The sequence below is a fragment of the Xenopus laevis genome, chromosome 3L (assembly GCF_017654675.1).
Source record: "Xenopus laevis strain J_2021 chromosome 3L, Xenopus_laevis_v10.1, whole genome shotgun sequence".
In the NCBI taxonomy this organism is placed as follows: Eukaryota; Metazoa; Chordata; class Amphibia; order Anura; family Pipidae; genus Xenopus; species Xenopus laevis.
The window spans coordinates 23,013,110-23,036,104 of NC_054375.1; the positions used below are offsets into that span (position 1 = coordinate 23,013,110).

A 22,995-nucleotide genomic window follows, 5' to 3' on the forward strand; every position below is an offset into this window, starting at 1 on the left:
CCCCAAGTTCTTTGCTCTGCCAATCTGAACATAGTGGAGTAGTTTGTAAACAAGTTGTGTGAATGGTTTGAGCGCTGCTGCCTGTCTGCTCCGGGCTCCTCACTCACTGCTTTGTACCTGCAGCTGCAAGGGGCATCATTGGGCAAGGTAAGTGTTCTTCATCTTTAGAATGTTTGGGGGTGGGGAAGTTTCTGTCTATTAGCAGCACAGCTCCCCCTATTCAGTCTTACGCTGGGGTAGGGGCTTTAAAGGGGAACTCCACTCAAGATTTAATTTGATTGTTGTGCATAATAAAATAGAATGCAGCTTTACGCTATACCCTGCTTGTAAAGTGACGTGTAAAGACCATTACTATTGAGGGCACTATCTGCCTGACTGTGTATATCCTCTGCACTGCAGGTTGCGACTCCTGAAACACTGTAGCAGACGCCCGCTGCTTCTAGACCTTTGCTACATTGTTGCAAGAGTCAAGAATTGCTTAATTACATCAGGCAAATGTGAGTGTCTGGGCATCTCATTCCCGGGGAAATGACATTAAGGGGCAGATTTATCAAGGGTCGAATTTCGAATTGAAAAAACTTCGCAATTCGAATTCAAAAAGACCAACCAAAATTAATTTCAAGGGTTTTTTTTGGATTGAATAGGTCCGTATTTCCCCCAAAAAACTTTGCTTTTTCAAAGTCCACCAATTGACTCCAAATGGGTTCTAGGAGGTCCGCCATAGGCTAAAACAGCCATTGGGCAGGTTTTAGATGGCGATTGGTCGAAGTCGAATTTTTAAAGAGACAGTACGTGATAAATTTAGATATATTAGAATTTTCTAATTTTCTAGTTTTTTGCAAATTTGGATCGAATTTGGACTATTCCCTCTTCAAAAATTCGACTTTGACCATTCGCCATCTAAAACCTGACGAATTGCTGTTTTAGCCTATGGGGAACCTCCTAGAACCCATCTGGAGTCAATTGATGGACTTTGAAAAATCAATGGTTATTTTGGGGCGGAAAAAACATAGAATCAAATTCGATCGAATGTGATATTCCTCCGATTCGTACGAATTAGGCCGAATACGGACCTATTCAACCAAAAACAGCGAAGTTAAGGTTTGAGTTGTGGGATAGCACTTAAACAAATCTTGTGTTTATAAATTTAAATAGTCTTTGTTCTAAACACTAACTTTAACCCTTTCCATGTTGTGCAGTTGCAATCCAAGGCTGTGGCATTGTAAACATTTATGGCAACTCAGGGTATTATCCTTTATAGCCAATATGTTACCCAGTGCCTTACAGATATTGTACATCATTCATGATTCATACATCATTCATACCAGCCCCTGCCCCAGTGGAGCTTACAATCTATCCTTATGAGATTCACACACTCTAGGGTCAGTTTTATCAGGGGTCCGTTAATCTGCCTGTATATTTGGGAGAGTGGGTAGAAACTGTGCTACCCAGAGGAAACCCATATCAAGGAGGGAGAACATACAAACTCAGAGAGCGCCGTGGGTATGTTTGTATGGAGGGATAGTGGGAAGTTATAATGTGAGTAGCACATGGTTATATCCCCCAACTGCACAATTCCTCTTATTCAGGGACAATAACCCTCTCATTAAAAATCCCAGACTGGCTAAAAACAGGTATTGGAGTGTATCTGTGTTGTGAGCAATGGCTTTAATTATGGTCCTATTATAGGACTGTGTACCAGCAGCTTTTTTTATCCTTTGCATTGCTGTTTTATTGCTATACACAATGAAACAAAAAAATAGAAAGCGAAATGATCATTTGCATGGCTATGTTGTACATGTGCAAACAGCAGCTCCTACATGGGTATTCATTTTAACCCTTGCAGTGCTGTTTGGGAATCAGCTCAGTGGTGACCAGAGTCTTGGACCTGCAGAGATCACGTAACCTTTGCATAGAGGCAATTTTTCAACAGAATTGTCTTTGTTAAAAGACTAAGCATTATGGGGCATATTTATCAAGGGTCGAATTTCGAGTTGAAAAAACGTCAAAATTCAAAAAGACCAACCGAAATGAAGTTGAAGTTTTTTTTGGTCGCATAGGTCCGTTTTTTATGAATAGGTCTGTATTCAAATCGTACAAATCGAATTAATAGCACATTTGATCGAATTCGATTTAAAGTTTTTTTCCCCCCAAAAAATAGATTTTTCAGAGTCTAACAATTGACTCCAAATGGGTTCTAGGAGGTCCCCCATAGGCTAAAACATCAATTTGGCAGGTTTTAGATGGTGAATGGTCAAATGCAAATTTTTAAAGAGACAGTACATGATACTTTTTGAAATTCGAATTTTTGCATCTTTTGCAAATTCTAATCGAATTCAGACTATTCCCCTAGTCGAGGTACACAAAAATAACTCGAAATTCGAATTTTTTTCATTTCGAAAATTCAGCTCGACCATTGATAAATCTGCCCCTATGTGTATAGTTTGGTGCAGGAAGTTATATGTAAAGGGACATGGTAGAATATTTGGCATGCCGTACTATGCACTCTGCCTGTGTTTTCTTGTGCCTGGCATCCAGGGCCGCCATTAGAAATTGGGGCCCCAAAGAATTTTTTTTAAAAAAAACATTGGCGCCTTCAGGCCGGGTACACTTGTACCCCCTGTGCTCCCCTGATGGGGGCCCTGCTAGCATCAATACACCCATTGCACACAAGGTGATGCATGCTGAGATACAAGAGGGTGGGATTCAACCTTCCCCTATTGACCAGACTTTATATTCACAAAAGCAGAAAAAAGTATGACTCCACCACTTCGGGGCATATTTATCAAGAGTCGAATTCCGAATTGAAAAAACGTCGAAATTTCAATTGAAAAAGACCGACCGAAATTTAGTTGTTTTTTTTGGGTCTAATAGGTCCGTATTCAGCCGATTTTGAATCGTTCGAATAAAATTAATATTGCATTCGATCGAATTAGATTCATTCGATTTTTCCAGAAAAAAAAAAAAAACTTTGCTTATTCAAAGTCCACCAATTGACTCCAAATGGGTTCTAGGAGGTCCTCCATAGGCTAAATAAGCAATTCGCAGCTTTTAGATGGCGAATGGTCAAAGTCGAATTTTTAAAGAGACAGTACATGATAAATTTCGATATTTGAATTTTCAATTTTTTGCAAATTCTAATCGATTTTGGACTATTCCCTAGTCGAAGTAGTTCGAAATTCGAATTTTTTTCATTTAGAAAATTCACCTCGACCTTTTATAAATCTGCCCCTAAATGTCTCCTTACCTAACCTAGTGTGACATCATGAACTCTCTGTAACCCTTTCATTGCTGTGTGTGCCAGAAACACAGAGCAGCCTAAGATCCTGTGCAGTTGCTCCTCCCTGACACCGTACAGCTGTAGTATAGTAATCGTTTCTATGTTTTGCTTTGTCTTCACAAGTTTTGTTCAGTACCAGCTTCCTTGTCCTCTGTGACCTCAGACTTCCTTTGTAACCCTCACTGAGCTAAAGTAGTTTAATTGCAGTGCATTTCAGTGCGGTTTAACTCTTCCACTTCTTATAGTATGAGCAGCTCCAAACTTTGAAACATCTTGGAGCAGATTTGCTAAATCTGTGAATTTTTTTCCTTGATCGTTTTCAACTACAGATGGTGTTTTTCCCCACAGGCCAATTTTTTTTTTTCACTGAAGTTAAAATTCTTTTCAAGTCAAGTATGTTTGCCCTATTTACTAAAGTATTTTACATTGGCTTTCTGACCAACATGTTTTTTGGCAAGATCATATACAGAGGGTAATTATTGAGTTTGGGGGAAATAATTAAAAGCATTAGGGGTTAATTATGACCCCAATGGGGTGCAACAGCACTAAAGCTGGTCATAGACATTCAGATTTTATCCCTAGAACAACGAATGTTTGGATATCGATCATTTGTTTCAATGCAACATCTAAACCTAATAAATCAGATTTAAATTGCATACCACCCAACAATCCAGATTTTGACAGCTCAGCCTAGAGTCCTGCGCGGGTTAATTTTTTGGAATCCGCAACCTGGACCCGAAACCTGCATTCTTACCCGCTACCCAACCCACATGTACCTTATCCGCAACCCGGACCCACGACCCGCTGACCATCAAGAATCAGAAAGTGCTGTTGTTGTAAACCGGAAGTGACATCGTCGGAAGTAGGAGTGATCAGAAAAAAAGGCGTAAAACAGGACTTGCTGTCATTGTAAACTGGAAGTGACATCATCGGAAGTAGGCGTTGTCAGAAAAAAGGAGTAAGCGACCCTGCAGGGTACCACAGGTTTTTGTGGGTAACCCGACCCGCTGCAGGACTCTAGATCAGCCTACAGTCCCGGTGAAATGGCCTAATTTTTGACCTCTAAAGCAGCTATGGGAGGGGGGTTGCAGACTCTCTAGTCTGCGCCTGAAATACTGAACTGCCATACTCAAACACGTATGGCAGGCAGGGTTGGATTGGGGAGCCGGGGGCCCACCGGGACTGCAGTCCCAGGGCCCCCATGCTCCCCTACTGTGACATGCCGAGACACTTGCGCAACCGGCGCCACTCTCAAGCGCAAACTGTGCCACTCGCCACGCATGCAGAGGTGGCGCTGCAAACAGAATAAACTTTTTTTTTTCAGGCAACCCCAGTGTCGGGAGAGGGGGTCGGGGCCCACCGGGTTTTTTCCCTGGGTCCCGCCAGGCCAGTCCAACACTGGAGACAGAAACATTAAACTTTAAACTTAGATCTTGCAAAAACAGTGAAAAATAAATTAAATGGACAGAAGTCTTTATTTCTGAAGAACAATGTAAAACAATTCAACTGAAAAAAGTGTTTGGCAGGTGAACAACCCCTTTAAATAAGAAGTTTTTGGCAGAGAGCCCCGAACACTAAGCACCTGCACTTTGATACATTTATAACTATTTAAGATCTTAGTAAGTCTCTTGGGAGAACTGAGATTCACATCTTAAAGGGCAATTCACCTTCATTAGCAAAACTGATATAACACATAAACCATTGCCCTAATACTCCCAGAAATGTGTTCAAACTTTCCTTAACCTGTTAAATTATGTTAAATGGTATTTAGGGGTGTGGCATTACAATGGGCATGGTCAACATAGAATTTTTTTGCTACAGCTCAGCAGATCTTTTTGTCCCTCTTTCCATTTTTGAGAGGTACCGGTATGTGTCAGGGAGCCGGGAGCTCCCTCCAGGGAGGTAGTCAGGATCGAGGAGGAAGCCTTCTTGAGGGAGCAAGGTCGCGGTGTCCAAAGGGTTAATCGAAGGAGTAGTCAGAATCCAGGCAAGAGTTCACGGGCAGGCAGATAACAGCAAAGTCCAAAGTCCAGGCAAAGGGTCAGGATAACAATCAGGAACAAGATTTCAGCAATAGCAGCTCACAGGGAGCCCAGGATTACACTCAGGAAATGTTTCCTATTCTTGGGCGCCATTCTGGCGTCTTGGTAGCGTTTTTATATTTGAATTTGGCGCCATAGTGACGTCATTGGCGTCCTTGCGCCGACGTCGGCGCGCTGACGTCATCGCGCCAGCGTCGCTACCCACGTGGCGGCCATGGGCGCCGCCATTTTGGGAGCGACGCCGGCAGGGGAGGACACGCTGCCCGGAGCTCCTGGAACTGCTCCGGGCGGCGATCGTGACAGTATGAAGAAGTAGGAAAAATAAATCAGATGATATTCTGGCTATTAATTAACAGACAGCAATCATACAATAGTTATGTCCAGGAAATATTAGTGACAGTCATCCATTGATATTTTCAGATAGGCAGTACATGCAAAGATATTGTTGTTAGCCGATAAAACCAACCAATCATCATGGTATGAAAAATGTCGGGACGATTCATTTCGTAAGACTATCAATGGCCAAATTAAGGGCAATGCTACATATGTTTTACCACAGGCAATTCTTTTTATCGCCAGTGGGAAACCATTTGGAGAAGATTATTCACCTGCACAAAACCAGCAGATCTTTTTGTCCCTCTTTCCATTTTTGAGAGGTACCGGTATGTGTCAGGGAGCCGGGAGCTCCCTCCAGGGAGGTAGTCAGGATCGAGGAGGAAGCCTTCTTGAGGGAGCAAGGTCGCGGTGTCCAAAGGGTTAATCGAAGGAGTAGTCAGAATCCAGGCAAGAGTTCACGGGCAGGCAGATAACAGCAAAGTCCAAAGTCCAGGCAAAGGGTCAGGATAACAATCAGGAACAAGATTTCAGCAATAGCAGCTCACAGGGAACCCAGGATTACACTCAGGAAATGTTTCCTATACTTGGGCGCCATTCTGGCGTCTTGGTAGCGTTTTTATATTTGAATTTGGCGCCATAGTGACGTCATTGGCGTCCTTGTGCCGATGTCGGCGTGCTGACGTCATCGCGCCAGCGTCGCTACCCACGTGGCGGCCATGGGCGCCGCCATTTTGGGAGCGACGCCGGCAGGGGAGGACACGCTGCCCGGAGCTCCTGGAACTGCTCCGGGCGGCGATCGTGACAGTATGAAGAAGTAGGAAAAATAAATCAGATGATATTCTGGCTATTAATTAACAGACAGCAATCATACAATAGTTATGTCCAGGAAATATTAGTGACAGTCATCCATTGATATTTTCAGATAGGCAGTACATGCAAAGATATTGTTGTTAGCCGATAAAACCAACCAATCATCATGGTATGAAAAATGTCGGGACGATTCATTTCGTAAGACTATCAATGGCCAACTTAAGGGCAATGCTACATATGTTTTACCACAGGCAATTCTTTTTATCGCCAGTGGGAAACCATTTGGAGAAGATTATTCACCTGCACAAAACCAAATTTAGGAGACTAATCTCCTCCAAAAGAAAAACATATGTGGCGAAGAGGAAACATATGAGGAACAGGAAACTTTGGACCATTTCAGAACAGCGAAGTAATGCATATGTGATACCGACAGCTATTCAATTTAATGACGCACAAGGAATGGGATGGGGGATGCTTATTTGCATCCTTAACAGAATGCAGAGGCCTGTGTCTTTTTGCACTATGCATGCTGCTTGGGGCATTGTAAATGATCCCGATTTTCTACATGGGTCTTTGATAGCCTAAAGGCAAGAAACGCGTAAGGCTATGTATTAAATCACTTTGTTCTTGGGATTTTTTAGCATTTGGAAATTGTTCTTAAGGGCCCCTAAGGTGTTGAATCATGCGTTGGGGGGTTGTTGTATTATCCACAGGGGAGGATGAGGTATATGGATTTAAGGGTTTTTACATGATTTTAATTTTTCACATATGAGTGAAGAGGTATTTCCCTGCAGTGAGCACCAACCATTTGGTTTTTTGGTGTGCTACCACCGTTAATGTGAATATGATCTTCTTGTGGTAACATGGGTGTGGTTTAAAAGGGGGAGTGGCCACTGACTTCTATTATAGGCCCTCCACCACATAGGCCAGTAACATTTTGGCCCTCGGTACCACAGAAGTTGGACAGCACTGTTATAGATAACATAATTCCATTTGGAAAGAGAAACTCAACCACTTTGCATCATGAAGATGTCCATGGCCCTTTTATAGCATCAGGGGTGATCTTAGCCCCTTTGTCCCCTTCCCTCGGAAAAAGCTTTAGCCCTCAGCTGTTGTTATACTGCAACTCCCAGCATCCCACCCGCTGTTGGTGATCCATGCAGCCTGCTCAGCCAACTTTCCCTTAGTCACAGCTGTCTCATGAGGGACGAGCAGTGGGAAATTAAGGAAACCACTCTGCTCCTTGCAGATTTATCTCTTTTTTGGGAAGGGGCTGCAGCTGGGGAGTAAAGAGTATCAAGGCTTAACTGTAAAGGAAGGAGAACCTATGACTGCAAGGGGCCCAACTAATAAGCATTTTCAGTATAGGTTTATGAAATGTTTATTCCCAAAGTTTAGGGGGCTCTATTTAGATTTTTCAGTGGGGCCCAGTAACTTCTACTTTCACCACTATAGTCTTTAGTATTAAGATAACTGTAACTGTGGTATAGTCAACCCCAAATTTGTGAACAGGCCACAAAGCAGCCTGTGAACTGCATTTATAGAAAGAATGGAACTGTACTAGGGCCTGGGCGAGATTAAAGCTGGCCATAGACGTGTAGATTTACCTTCATATCGGAAGAACGATCGTTCAGTGCCATCATCTCCCGACCTGCCACTAACCATTTAGCGGTCTGCAGGACCTGGTGGTTGCTATCGGAGTAGTGGTGAAGGAGGATGCTTTGTCGGCCTAGGCGGGGAACCCCTAGCCGCCCCTAGGCTACCAAGTTTTGCCACTGTACTAAACTAGTCACTTTAAGTATTATTTAAGTTTGGTATTGTTTTCAAATCATTGAAATGAAGGCAGCCCTTACAGAACCTGATAGCACCTGCTAAAACTGAAAAGGGTTCAAGAACAGACAGGTGGTAACCTCTAGGAAATGGTGACGTCACAACAAGTATCTCATGCTGTATAAGAGAAGCACTTTTTATTACTGCAGGGTCAGGGTTTAGTTTCTGTCTTGGTTACTCAACTTACATGGTGTAGGAGCCATTGCCATTCTACTCTGCAATTCCTTGTTAGGAGATTATAAACTACAATCACAAAACATAATGAAGGAAGTGATAAAGCTGATTTTAGAACTTTCCCTTTACCTGAATAAACTTTTTGTTTTTCCCCATTTTTGCACTTGTTACAGTACCTACCCTACAGGGCATTTCAGTGAAACCGTGAACCCTTAAAGGGGTGGTTCACCTTTGAGATAACTTTTAGTATGATGTAGAGAGTGATATTCTGAGACAATATGCAATTGGTTTTCATTTTTTAGTATTTGTGTTTTTTGAGTTATTTAGCTTTTTATTCAGCAGCTCTTCAATTTGCATTTTAAGCAATCTGGTTGCTTGGGTGCAAATTCTCCTAGCAACTGATTTTAATAAGAAACTGGAGGAGCTGAATAGAAAGATCAGGAATATCAAGTTGCAATACATTTGTAGCCTTACAGAGCATTTTCTTTTTAGAAGGGAGTCTGCGACGCCCATTTTAAAGCTGCAAAGAGTCAAAGAAAAAGGCAAATAACTATAAAAAATAAATAATGAAAACCTATTGAAAAGTTGCTTAGCATTTGCCATTCTGTAACATACTAAAAGTTGCCTTGAAGGTGAACCACCCCATTTAAAAGTTCAATTGATGTGCACTCTCACTTCCTGTTAGCTAAATTGCTCTTGTTTTCAGGCAGTACACATAAAATGTTTCTCAGGTAGTACAGACATGATATTTGAGTACTACCCAGCAGTAGTACTCACATAGTTGTCTCATCCCAGCACACAAGGTTTTTGTAATATTGCTCCAAGGGACTTCTCTCTACCATGGGCCTTCCCACTTGAGATCCTACACAGTTTGCATACCTCCCAACATTTTGGAAATAGAGGGAAAAAAAGATTTGCTGGGCAGTGCAATGACCATGCCCACTTGATAGCCACACCTCCTAATTACATGTTCATTTTACAAAATTTGGCAGGTTATGAAAGTTTGAACACATTTCTGTGGTTTTTATGTGTTATTTAAGTTTTGCTAATGAAGGCGAATTTCCCTTTAAGCTGCAAGTCACAGTTTCCCCAAGAGACCTGCTTATCTTTGCTTCTTTACTTATCTTAATTTGTTACAAAAGTAACAGCATCTGCCACGTCTTCTGGGCTCTCTGCCAAAAGCCAATGAGGTTTTAGAAACTTTGAATATTTTTTTGGCTGTTCAGTGCAGTGCAGGAGATAAAAGAGAAAGTCAGGGCATTCCAGTAACAAGCCAGGACTGCAGGCTGAGCTGACAAAATCGGGACTGTCCTGTGAAAAACGGGACAGTTGGGACGTATGAGTTCATTTTTAGGGCATTGGCCATTCTGCTATCCTCAGTGAGCCTTTGGCTGTCTCTATTAACAGGCAGAAGCTTGTTTTTATTCCTATAATACGCTACACATATGATCTAGTCCATATTTTACTAGTGAACCTTCATGGGACCCTTCTTTACCTACTGTGAACTGAGGGTCCTCTCTTCTTTACTTGTACACTACCCTTTCCTTCCATGCATGGAGTCCAAAGAACCCTAAAAGGCTTGCTCCCCTTACTTTATAACCTATAACTCAAGGTCTTTTCTTTCTTCTTATTGATGCCCTCCCTTTCCATGACAAAGAATACCAACAGAAATACATCTGCCATCCCTGGGTTAATAGGGAATGCTTACACCTGGATGGAGTACACCTCCTTCCACCCATACTTTTTACAGACCCAACCTACAGCCAAAATGGTGTTACCAATATCACATGTTATACTATATAGACTATAGCTAACAGTTTAGATCCTCTGCTAAATATATCTGTATGGTTGCAGCGAGGTCAGTATACCTGCTAAGCATTTTTAGGTCAGAGGTTGGGGGTTGGGTTTTCACATTTGCAGGTTATGGTAGTGTTATCAAATTGCTAAATGTGCATAGTCCTTGGGAGTAATAGTGGAATTGGAACTGAAAAATGTGCCATAAGCAGGGTGATTCCCACTGACTTTTTATGGGAAGAGATTAATATTTTACCTTGGTCTTTTCAGTGGAATAGCATAGTGACAATACTCCTGGGGGCAAATTCACTGAGCGCCGAAGCGCGTTACTTCGCTAGCGTTTGGCATTTTCGTTACTGCGCAAATTCACTAACGAACGCTGGCGTAGATTCGCTAGTGTTACTTCGCACCCTTACGCCTGGCGAATTTTCGCTACGGACGTAACTACGCAAATTCACTAAGGCGCACAGTGTACTGAACACTACCTTTTACGCTAGACTTCCTTCGCCACCTCAGACCAGGCGAAGCACAATAGAGTAGATAGGGATTGCTTCAAAAAAAGTCAAAATTTTTTCTAAGTCCCAAAAAACGCTGGCGTGTTTTCTACATTATGGGTGATAGAAAAATCGAAAAAATTTTTGGGGCTCCCCTCCTTCCCCCCTACATTTCCTGACTCATGGCAACTTACCTATACAGTGGGCATATGTGTAGGGCAAAATAAAATTTTTATTTGATGTTTTGAAGGTTTCCCAGGCATTTGTAGTGATTCTACGTATTCCTCCATTGAAATTTGAATTTGGCGCCGTATGCAAATTAACCATCGCTAGCGTAACTTCGCTTCGCTTAGCGAATCAACGCTAGCGCAACTTCGCAACCTTACGCTACCCCTGAGCGCAACTTCGGATTTTAGTGAATTTGCGAAGCGCTTGTGAAACTACGCCTGGCGAAGTGCGGCGAAGTGCGGCAAAGTTACGCCTGGCGCAACTACGAATCTTAGTGAATTTGCCCCCTGGTGTGTCATGTCCCTTACAGCATGTGTTCTTTGGAAGCTGATGTTTAGTGGTGAACATTCTACTAGTATTCACAACTGCCTGGAAAACCGCAAACTGATAAAAAGATCTTATACCACCTGCTTCCTTTGTTGGCCGATAGCTGCACTTTCACAACAGGGTTAGTTTTGGTTTCATTTGGCGCTATTATTGTTTACTAGAACAAAATTTTTCACACAGCATTTCCCCTGGTCATAAGACACTTTTGATATACCCAGATGATCAACACCTGCTCTTGAACGTTTGCTTGCATGAGGAGGAGACGTGGCTCTAGCATGCTTCCAGTGAGCATCCTACATAAAGAACTATATGAAACATACCTGCTTATAATACCCCAATTTTGTAAAGATAATTATCATATCATAATAGGCTGGGACTATGGACTTCCACAGGGTACAAGTGCATGTGATACCTGGAGTTCTCCCCTCAAGCATTAACAAGTGCTCCAGGTCCCTATAATGGGCAAGTACATTGCTGGTAAATTTGTATTATCTCCGAAGATTGGAATAATACCACTCACTTTTACTTACCTTTTGTAATAGGTAGAAATTATATTTTGATTTTTTTTTTACGATACATAGAACATGCCTTACACCAACAAGATTACACTCAAATCTATGCATCAAATGTGGGATGAACCCAGGCACATTTCTACACTCCTTTTGGACCTGCTTGCAGATAGATAAGTTCTGGGGTAAAACGGCAAACTTTCTAGTATGATCTCTTTAATATAGAGTCCCCAGAGGTTTGCCTCTTGTGACTAGTTCAAAATGTAACTACTGATGGGCACCAGTGTATCTTCCTGTGGGTTTTATACTTGCCAGCTTATGCCAGGAAAACAATGATCTTATTCTGGAAACTACCTACAGTCCCTACTTTAAAATGCTGCAAATCTATTCTTAATGAAGCCATCATAACCCATTATACGTTAACCTACATGAGTAGGGGCTGCCCAGTTACAGTAATCTGGGGAATTTGCCACAGCCCAGGAGAGTGCCTAATATGAATAAGTATACATATGCTCTGATATTTACTGATCCTTGCCCCACAGCCTGCCCAATCCCTCTTCCTCTCACTTTTTTAATTTCTATTCTATCATATACAGTAAAAGTTGAATTATCTGGTTGGTTGTTTGACAACCCTGTGTAGTAGTTTTTGCTTATACACAAACAACCATTGTTTATCAGATATGACACTGTCTGTTAATGTTGAATCAAACTTAATAAATAAAACCTTTAAAAAAAAAATGGTATTACCTGCCCTGGGCCTTGGCAGGTGTTTTACTGGCTAACCCTGTAATGGCTACCATGGACATCCGCAGAAATTTTTTCAGGGGAAGGGGCAAGTCGGTAAAAGTATCACATGTAATACTTCTACAAAAAGGTCTTTAACACTAACAGACGTACACACTTGGATTTATGCTTTAAAGCCAATCAGCTTCATTATATTTCTGCACTGGCAGGCACAATGTTGGCATGAGTGCATACCAATTTACTCCGTATTTCTGTACCCAGGCTGACACAGTGCCCATCAGTGCAAAGATGTAAGCTAGTGGATGGAGGCAGAGAAACAGCCAGCCTGAAAGGAACTCATGTCTGCATTTGTGTGAAAATCTTATGTTATTTGGTGGAGACATTGTCAGTGCCACAGCAACCCCTGGATATTAATTTTGCAGCCACCAAAGTTGGTTGCGGCCACAGTATTAGATAATGCACCAGTATAGGACCTGTTTGCCAGAATGCTCTAGACTTGGGGTCTTCCAAATATTTCCATACTTTGGAACTTAATACTTTAAGTCTGCTAAAAATAATTTAAACATTAAATAAAACCAATTAGACGTTCCCAAGCACCTGATATGGGTATTGAACCTGGGTGCTCATGAATAAAAGTCCTAGGTCTTAAGAATGGAACCTTTCTTCCCAAATAACATCGCCGATCACTGTGTTGTGTTTAGTGCAACACATTCTCATGATTTAAACTTTCTACTTAAGCAGTGCCTCCTAGTTATACAATTATGCATACCTCCCAACTGGCCACCTTTTTACAGGATGTTCCCAATATTGATAGCACATCCCTCTGTCCTGGATCCTTATTCAAATGTCCTGTATTGCTCTTTCAATCTTTTAAATAGATCACTGCATTGAACTGATAGTGGCCAGAAAAAAATACGTTTCAGGAACACAAAGGGCACTGGTCACCCTGAAAAAAACTAGCATCCACCAGCTGTAGGTCCAGTGGGAGGGAGCTCCCTATGCAGGTTGCCATGTTGCATAGCATGCATGTGCATAATCAACAAGTCTCACAAGCTGACATCATACGCATGCGCATAATCAGCGAGTTGTAGCACTTGCTGACTATACGCATGTGTGTGCCTCACCATAGACGTGGGATAAAAAATTATGGGTGAATAGTGCCCTTTAATGAGATAAGGAGGCTTTTGGCATAGGCCAGAATTCACAGCACCTGTACATAGACACAATTGTAACTAATAGTATAAGCAAGTCTCTTGAAGAACTGACTTCTTGACTTCATTAGCAAAACTATAACACATGAAAGCATAGCACTAGGACCCCCTGACTTGTATTCAAACTTTCCATAACCTGCTAAATTAAAACTAATATTATATTTAAGTACTATTAATTTTGCAATGCAATGCATGGGAGGAGTTATTTTGCAGCTGACCTCCTTTTGTTTGCTGTCTCGATATATAAGTATCATATATGGGTAAACATGCATGGAGCTATTCACTGGTCAGTGGCGTAACTAGTCTGTGCTGCCCTCCCCCTCAAAGGAAATCTCCTAGCGCAGAGGGATACTACCTAGCCCCCTGACCTTCCACTCTCATTACCACCTGTATACAGGGTTAGTCTAGGAAAAATCACTAGAAAAATTTCTGCAGTCGTCCATTGCGGAGACTGTGCCCTGTTGAGGTTTCATTCACTGGTTCTGTAAAACAGGAGAATAATTAATTTTGCCCAAGATGATCTATGTACATATTTGTGTTTATTCATTTGATTGGAAGCTGCCATATTGATGTAATGAAATCTTGGGAAGGAGTGCCCACTGGTGGCTAGACAGTTTCAATGCTTTTTGGCTTTACTGAATGATAATGTTTGAACAAAGTAGTTTATAGAGATGGGTGGACCCTCATAACAATAGTAAATGAAACAATGAACTTTTGAAGTATGTATCTAATTAAACAGAAGATGGATCAGAACTATGAAAGCTTTTGTAAAACAAACAAATAACCCCCTCTGAAAATGATGGGATCTGACACCCAAGTGCTGCAAGAAGACAGAATGAAGAGAAACAGATGCTGAGAGAGGAATAGTGAAGATAAGCTTTTCTTTCCTTGCAGTGTTAGAATACAGAACTATCAACACCAAGAGTTGCCTATATTAAAACACCAGAAAGGATGCAGAGCAGAGGGTGGGGTTTAGAAGAACAGGGTATAGTCTGGGTGGATCAGAGCATGGCAAAAAATTTCACTCATCACTATTTATGATGTATATGGGGAAGAATGGGTGGAAAATTTGTGAATAGGTAGGGTTACAGAGGTGGCAACCCTAGTTGGCCTTGACAGGAGGTGTGGTCAAAAGACCCAGGTGTAACAAGAAATAAGCAAGCAGAAATGCAACTTTTACACTGTATCCATATAGATCACATTATTAACCCTTTCCCTGCCAGGCGTTTTGCAGATATTTTGCACAATTTCACTTTAAGGGCCTTTCCTGGGATGGTCTTTTAGTTTACCCAGGAAAACAATATATTGGGGGTTTTTTTCAGGACAACCTGAACTTTCAAAATATGCAAAATTTTGTTGTTATTCTACTTCTGTAAAAAAATATAGGCTTCCAAGTGTCTAATAAAATGAAAAAAATCATGTTTCACAAAGAACAATCACAATACCAAATATATATATAGTTTTATGGAGATTTCTCACTTGTATAGATCGAAATCTACAAACAGTACACTATAAAAATTTCCAAAGCACCGCTCCCCAAACGGCATACTTCTGATTTCAAAAACAAACATTCGACTAACAGTAGGTTTGTACTCCAAACTACCAAGTTGCAATTGTTTCCTAAAGTTATAATGTTTTACAGAAATTGGTGATTTTTTTGAAAAATGACCTCAAAGCTTCCACTCTACAGCATCATATCTCCCACACATCATTAGGTATCAATGTAAAACACCTCAAATACTCAAATATGAAAGCCTGGGGTCCACTGAACAATTTGATGCGCAATATGTATAGGTTTACCTAGGCATGTGGTATATAGGGGCCCTAAAATGTAGACACCTCATTTGAGCTATCTGTTCTGTAATTCCAAATACTGCAAAATCAACACATTTACATAGTTTGGGGGGGGGGGCAAAGTTAGAAAAAAGTACATTCACCCCAGAAAACCATATATTTTCAGAAAGTACACCTTCCCCCGATTCCAAATTGGGTATGCATATCTTTCTACTCCAAAGCACCAAGCCGCAAACCCTTCCTAAATTTGGTGATTTTGGTGCCATTTTCTAAAATCACCTCAAAACTTCCAACCTGCAACATTGTATTTCCAACAAACTATTATGTATCAATATAAATCACCCCAAATATGAAAGCCTGGGGTCCCCTGAACAGTTTGATGCCCAATATGTATAGGTGTACCCAAGCACGTTGCATATAGGGGCCCCAAAATGAAGACATCCCATATGGTCTGTAATTTCAGGTACTGCAAAATCAACACATTTACATCGTTGGGGGGGGGGGGGGCAAAGATAGAAAAAGTACGTTCAACCCAAAAAACCATATATATTCGGACAGTACACATTCCCCTGAATCCAAATTAGGTATGCATGTCTTTCTACTCCAAAGCACCAAGCCGCAAACCTTTCCTAAATTTGGCAATTTTGGTGACATTTCCAAAAATCACCTCAAAACTTCCGGCTTGCAGCATCGTATGTCCCACATACTATTGAGTATCAAGATAAATCATCCCAAATATGAAAGCCTGGTGTCCTATGAAAAGTTTGATGCCCAATATGTATAGGTGTACCCAAGCACGTGGCATATAGAGGCCCCAAAAGGAAGACCCCCATATGGTCTGTCATTTCAGGTACTGCAAAATCAACACATTTACATTGTTTTGGGGGGGGGCAAAGGTAGAAAAAAGTTCACCCCAGAAAACCATATATTTTCAGAAAGTACACATTCCCACGAATCTAATTTGGGTATGCATGTCTTTGTACTCCAAAGTACCAAGCCACAAACCATTTGCTAAATTTGGTGATTTTGGTGACATTTCCAAAAATCACTTCAAAATTTCTACCCTGCAGCATCATATTACCCACATTCTTTTAGGTATCAAGAGAAATCACCCCAAATATGAAAGGTTAGGGTCCTCTGAACAGTTTGATGCCCAATATGTATAGGTGTACCCAAGCACGTGGCATAAAGAGGCACCGAAAAAGAAGACCACCATATGGTCTGTCATTTTAGGTACTGCAAAAGCCGCTGATGCAGAGTACAGCATGTTAAACAGCTTGGCAGTTAAAGCCCTTGCCTGCCAGAACGTACGGTGTACATGTTTGGCAGGCAAAGGGTTAAAGGGTTTAGTTATGTGTTGGCAGGATTCCTTTTATAAAAAGGTTGTTTAATGGTGGTAAGCAGTGAGCCACTGCCAAATTTGTGGTGGTTTCATTCAGGCTTTCTCGCCAATATGTTGCTTAAAATTACATTTCTAAGAATCTCTGACTAAATGGAAATATAGTGGTACCTACACATTAGTGTGAGTTTATCGGGTCTAAGGAGACCAGGATATCCCTTGTTACTTTAGGATCCCTAACTACAGACCTGGCTAGAGATATCTGTATCTAGTTATCCCAAGCAGGGTATGGGTATTTACCCCCAGTAAATAAAATAATGGGGGACTGACGGTAGGTATGAGTGAAAGAAAGGATTTTATTATTTAGAATAGTATTCTATTAAAAAAGGTATATATTATACAGAAAGAAGAAATATAAAAAGCTTTCAATCAGTAATACTATAAGTATAAAACATATGATACTCATTTGTAAAGGATTTATATAAACAATTCTTAAAATAGGTTATTAAAGCAACTTCATATTCAATTCAGCATATAATAGCAATGATTAACATGTATACTCACATAAGCCTCTCAGAACAATTTTTATTTTCATGTATCACAACTGCAGCAGCAGGGAGAGATCACTACTAGCAAATTTATCCCTTAGTTCTTTCTGGAATTTCATGTTATGCTGACTCACAGTCAATTGGCAACCTACAGGAGGCTCTTTTTGGAAGTAAGTCTGGTTTTTATGCAACCAAAACTTGTCTCAAAGCAAGGAATTAAAAAATAAGCACCTGCTTGGAGGCCACTGAGAGCAACATCCAAGGGGCTGGTGAGCAACATGTTGCTCGTGAGCCACTGGTTAGGGACCATTGATCTAGGCCTTTAACCTTGTCCCCAGCAGCTCACCATCTTGGATCTTGTGAAGCCATGAATTAAGTGTCAGTGGCACTGCACATGCTCAGTGTGCTCTGGGCTGCTGTTAAGAAGCTAAGCTTAGGGGTCATCCAAAATCATCAAGCAGAAAATGAGGTTTGTCAGTGATAAAAGCCAATGCTACAGGGGGGATGCTTAACACACTGGTTTCTGAGCTGCGATGTAATGAGAATCTTAATGAATTACTTGTATGATAAATTCTATATTGCATACATACTGTATATGGTTAGGGGTGGGGCTAGAGTGGGTCCCAAAGCTCAGGTAAGTGACAGCAGCCTAGAATATGTGCTGGGAATCTGCAGAAAAGCAGATAGAAAACAACTGGGGGCCTCTTCAGGGGCACAGATCTTCCCAGATAAAGAGCTGTCGGGGGGGCGGGGGCTTTGACTGAGAAGAATGTGGAACGCAGCAATAGCAGATCGTTCTGAGGCTTATACTTTAGCATTTTGCTTTTATAGAAAAGTGAATGATAACAGTTAATAGATTCCCAGTTGTTTGGGAGGAAATAAGTGACTGAGAGTACTGAGGGATCTATGCTCCCAGTTAGGGGATGACTAGTATGTAGTCAGGGGAAGTGAGCACCCATTATGTCACTAATCTAATACAGATATAACTAACACTGACATTAGTATGTTTGGTAGCTGCCATAGTTTTTGCCTCAGCCAAGATAATTCTGCCATAGATCACAATAGCAGCAGTACCACTAGTGTTTCTTTATTTTATTTCTGAAACAGATTTTTAAACCTTCCTTAGCTGAGGCAAACAACTACAATATGGCTGCTCCCGTGTGTAGCCGAGATGCATGTATGCAAAGAAGCCAATACATGCTTTTATGCTTTAATTTCTACTTAAGCGTGAAAAAATGGAAGAAAAGTCCAGCTTATAAATGTGACCACTCTTCCCTTCAAGTTCCACGTTTAATTGTATATTTTTCAGTTTGATTTAAATGCCAGTGTCAGCCTCGAGTGAGTTATGTTCTACAGTTAGAGTAACACTTCCTTTTCTGCCCGCAAATGCCTTATCTTGTGCATCCGTCAACATTGTGTTCTTTTCTGCATGTCATTTTCTGTACTGGCTTACTCATGAGGTGTCAGTTTTCTGTGTGAAGTGGCAACAAAAATAAAGGGGAAATGTAATAAACTGTTTGCCTTTCTGTATATATAGAGAACATTTAAATACGTTCAGCATAACCTTTGTGTAACTGTAAAACAGAATTATTTCGCTTTTTTCTGTATTATATTGTAGTGGCGGAAGCCATTTCCAAGGTTCTCTTTCCACTTCCTGCCCTTTGTGAACACAACTGAAATCTCAGATACAAGGAGTCAGGAAGTCCAAAGAGAATTGCTTCCCCCAGGCTGATGCCATATATGAGCAGCCTCTTTAGTTCCTCTCTTTGTGAAAAATGACAGCAGGGCTGTGATAGTACTACAGATAATTAGAGTATAATGGAATTGATTCCTTCTAGCCATAAAATTATCTTTGCCTAGGGTTGCCAGTATTAAATGTAATCAACAGTTTAATTTTAAGTGCCCCCATCTTGCCCAGTTATGCCTCTGATCCGCCCAGTTATGCTTCTGATCCGCCCAGTTATGCCTCTGATCTACCTAGTTACGCTTCTGATCCACCCAGTTATGCCTCTGATCCATCCAGTTACGTTTCTGATTCGCCTCTGATCCAGCACACTCCCTGTCTTCAGTACAGTTCAGTAAATTCATGCCTTACTATTTATGTGTTTTGTCAGAGCCTGAAAAACAGACAAGAGTCCAGGGCAGTAACATCAGGGGAGGGAATGGTGATGTCAGGGGCAGGATTGTGATGTTGAGGGAGCGGTGCTTGGGAATTGGATGGATTTTTGCATCTGGGATTTCATATTGCTGCCACCCTGTATAAAGCTGGCCATAGATGCAAAGATCCGATCGTACGAATCATGGTACGATCGGACTTTCCCATCTCCTGACCCGCCACTAACCATTCAGATCAAAGTCTTACTAGTCAGATTAGTTAAAGAACAGATCAGCAATGTTCTGCCCCTGACAGCAATCGTACGATATCTATGTCCAACCAAAGCTAGTGACAGTCTCCCACTGAAAAACGTACGATCGGCAATACACGCAGAGATATTATCGGCAGCCGACAGAAATTTTCTAACCTGTCCGATCGACCAAACGACCGATCTCCGCCGGACGAAAAATTACTCTCCACACACGGTTCGAAAATCGTACGAATCCTCGATTCGTACGATCAGATCTTTGCGTCTATGGCCAGCTTAAGGGTTGCCACCTTTGCTGCCGGCAAAAAAAACAGACAAAAGGGTCATGATGTTGACATCAGGGGACGGCATGGTCAAGTGAGAGGGCAGGAAGGTGCTGTTAAGGGGGATGGGACTGTGACATATGGGCAGTATTTTGGAAAGGCAATAGTGCGGAACCCCATGAAAAACTGAACGGGCTGAAACCCAACCCAATATTAGGCTAGAATTTTGTGGGGAAATGATTCCTTGTGAGTAAAAACCTGGCAATTAGAATCCAAATGTTTGCACCAGTTTAGGAAATGAGCCTTTTAGGATGTTTTTGCTAATTATGTCTGCCATATTATTATGGTGTCTCTGGATGTATCTGAGTGTAGCTGCTTGCTGCAGCCACAGACACACTTTGTGGTTGGTGACACACTTTAGCAGCTGGTTTTGTAATGGGAAACTCAAAACATGCATTTATGTCAACGTGTCTAATGAGATGGTTCTAAAGTGGTACAAATCAAGGTTGTGACTGAAAATGTGCTGAAAAGTTTTTGTTAGGAATAGTCAGATGTGATTTTTTTTTTTAAACCTTTCCCTGTCAGTCATGAAGATTCTCCATTGTTGGCAAGCGGGGTGGGTGTGTGTGGGGGGGATCAGGCAAGACATCTGTCAGGGGCTTGGAGGAAAGGGGGTCTCGGACAGTTTGGGTGGGTCCTTGTTGGTGTTTTTGGGCAGGGTGGGCATATTGTGCTCCACTATTCAGTATGACATCCTTGGAGTATTTCCATAATTCTGAACACCATACTATAAATGTTGAGACAGTGGTCACATGTAAGATATGCCGCTTCCTCCTCCCCTGTGGATAACACAGCACACCCCCCACCCCAGCACATAATTGAACACCTTAGGGGCCCCTAACAACAATTTCCAAGTGCTAACAAACCCCCAGAACAAACCCTACCAGGCATACGTCGCACAGGCAGCGTATAGCACACACAGAGGGCTTAGGGCAGGCAGAGTATGGCACACACAGGGAGCTTAGGGCAGGCACAGTATGGCACACACAGGGAATTTAGGGCAGGTAGAGTATGGCACACACAGGGAGCTTAGGGCAGGCAGAGTATGGCAAACACAGGGAGCTTAGGGCAGGCAGAGTTGGCAAAAGCAGGCAGAGTATAGCACACAAATGCAGCATAAGACAGACAGAGTATGGCACACACAGGGAGCTTAGGGAAGGCAGACTATGGCACACACATGGAGCATAGTGCAGGCAGAGTATGACACACACAAGTAGCATAGGGCAGGCAGAGTATGGCACACACAGATAACATACGGAAGCAGAGTATGGCACAAACAGGGAGCATAGGGCAGCCAGAAAACAGCAGGAGACAGGACCACTCTAACATGCAGGGGCACTCCACCAATGAGGTGAGTTGGGGCATTCACGTCTGGCGGCAGCGCCCCCCCTCTTTGCCAGGGGCAGCAAAAATGTCGTTCCTGTTAAATAAGAGCCGAATTTCCGCTTTTCAACCCAGAAATTTGGCTCTTCTAGTGCAGAGAGTGTAAATGCGCTCTCTGCACTAGCAACGTGGACCGCCCCCGACCCCTCCAGCTGATGTGGACCAACCCCCTCCGGCGGAAGAGGTGAGTGCGGCAAAAGGAAGGTCGCCTCAGGCAGCAAAATGACCAGGATGAGCCCCTGCTAACATGAACAGTTCATACTGCACTACATACAGTGACACAATGCTAGTGCCCCTCCAGCAGTTTGTATGAAATGTGAACATCTGAACAATGTGGTCACTTTCAGTCTGGGTCTGAGGTGTGAACAGTACACAGGGCTTTATTGGTGTGAACAATAGTATCACAGGTGTTGCACAATGCTGGAGGATTACAGGTGTGAACCTTACTGTCTGAATTTGAGGTATAATCAATGCAGAGCCAGTTAATTTCAGTTCTGATACATTTTGTATGGACCCCCACAGGGATACTTTCATGTGGGGGTCAACACAAAGGAAGGTCGCGGATACTTTGGGATCCAAATGTAGTGCTGTGCAGTGTAGTGGGAACTCAACATATTTGCCCACTTTACCAACCTCCACAACTTTAAAGCTAGGACCCAGGTTGAATTTAGAAATGGGTTTTAAACCCACCCCCCCCCACAAAAATCTAGAAATATAATTGAATATGGAAATACAAGCCTCTAATATAGTTTAATTGCTGCCATACCCTTCTGCCCATCCGCTAAGATAGCATACGTGATCAGCCCAGTTTCTATATACTTCCTAGCAAGAACCATGAGTTGCTGTAAAATTTGCTGCCACAGGTGTCTGCTACATGGTTTTTTTATTACCAGATGTCATAAACTGCTGGATAGATTAAGATATTTGTTGTTTTGAACAGCAGAAACATAGTACAAATAAACAGACACTCTCTGTATCAGGATGTGGTTAATGGGTTTTTAGGTTTTTTTTTTTGTAAATTGTAAAACAGTCGCCCAAGGCAGAAAGATAAACGTTATTCCTGTGTGAGCTGAGAGTAACTTACATTATTGTATGTGAGAAAAATAAACAGACATGTAGAGGTACAGAGACATGCAAAAAAACTTAATGGAACAGTAACATTAAAACATTTTTTAATGTTGCCCTGCACTGGTAAAACTGCTGTATTTGCTTCAGGAACATTACTATTGTTTATATAAATAAGCTGCTGTGTAGCAATGGGGGCAGCCATTTAAAGAAGGAAAGGCTCAGGTTACAAAGCAGATAGCAGGTAAGCTCTGTAGAACATAATGGTATTATCCACTATTTCACTTGTGCCATATAGCCATTCTTCAATTTCCGCCATTGCTACATAGCAGCTTGTTTATATGAACTATTGTAGTATTTCTGAAGCAAACAGATCAGTTTTTGGTGTTATTGTTTCTTTA

General features: G+C 41.8%; 1 protein-coding gene across 1 annotated transcript in view; it reads left to right on the forward strand.

Moving 5' to 3' along the window:
• The first annotated feature begins 8 nt into the window (after window positions 1-8).
• LOC108710783 overlaps window positions 9-22,995 on the forward strand; it is a 314,576-nt gene continuing 291,589 nt past the window's right edge. The window contains exon 1 of the transcript XR_001934794.2: window positions 9-147. The gene's annotated coding sequence lies outside the window, so the exon portion shown is untranslated. The remainder of the gene's footprint in view (window positions 148-22,995) is intronic.